The sequence below is a fragment of the Nannospalax galili genome, unplaced genomic scaffold, assembly GCF_000622305.1.
Source record: "Nannospalax galili isolate Female #2095 unplaced genomic scaffold, S.galili_v1.0 scaffold215, whole genome shotgun sequence".
Lineage (NCBI taxonomy): Eukaryota > Metazoa > Chordata > Mammalia > Rodentia > Spalacidae > Nannospalax > Nannospalax galili.
The window spans coordinates 255,733-256,459 of record NW_008338533.1 but is presented as its reverse complement, the minus strand read 5'-3'; the positions used below and the strand labels follow the sequence as shown (position 1 = coordinate 256,459).

General features: G+C 45.9%; 1 pseudogene; it reads right to left on the bottom strand.

Annotated features, from left to right (window-relative positions):
• The window catches only part of LOC103734255, a 1,607-nt pseudogene extending 1,411 nt beyond the window's left edge, over positions 1-196 (bottom strand).
• Between the last annotated feature and the right edge of the window lie 531 nt (positions 197-727).

Below are 727 nucleotides of genomic sequence, written 5' to 3'. Positions count from 1 at the left end.
TGGCATTTTTAATTACTGTGTGTCTTGCAGATAAATCTTGGGTAATGACCAGTTGGTCTCAAATAAACCTTATCTAGAGATATTTTTCTTGATCTATTATGTATAATTTGTCAGTAGATTGTAGGAATAATATGGTTTCGTTTTTGAACTCCGGTGGCTGCAACGCGCTCAGCACCGCCTTGTCAAGGCGCTCCATGATGTCGCCCTGTAGGCAGCAGGCACTGGGGGACTGGCTGGGCTCAGGGGCCACTCGGCAGGTGACAGTTCTAGGCCGTCCCGCCAGAAGTCAATAGCCTCCTATTTTATCTTATTTTTTAATTTTATTTTATCTTAAATTATTTGGTCTTTTTGAAACAGGGTCTCCCTGTAGCCCCAGCTGGCCTGGAACTCACTATGCAGACCAGGATGGCCTTGAACTCACAAAGATCCAACTCACAAAGATCCACCTGCCTCTGCCTCCCAAGTGCTGGGACTACAGGCAGTGAGCCACCACACTTGGCTTCAGCCTCCTATTTTAAATGGCTCTTCTTGTCTCTTTTAAAACCAAGGCCAGGATTTTTGCTCAGAAACCACGTTCACATAATACCTACAGGTATCAGTCTTGCTTCAGCTGCAAGATAGAAGCATAAAGTGGTTTGACCACAAAAGGAGACCATTGCTCATACCTCTGAAAGTACCAGGGGTGGGGATTTCTTCAGACTCTGTGGACCCCAAGACAGCAAGCTCC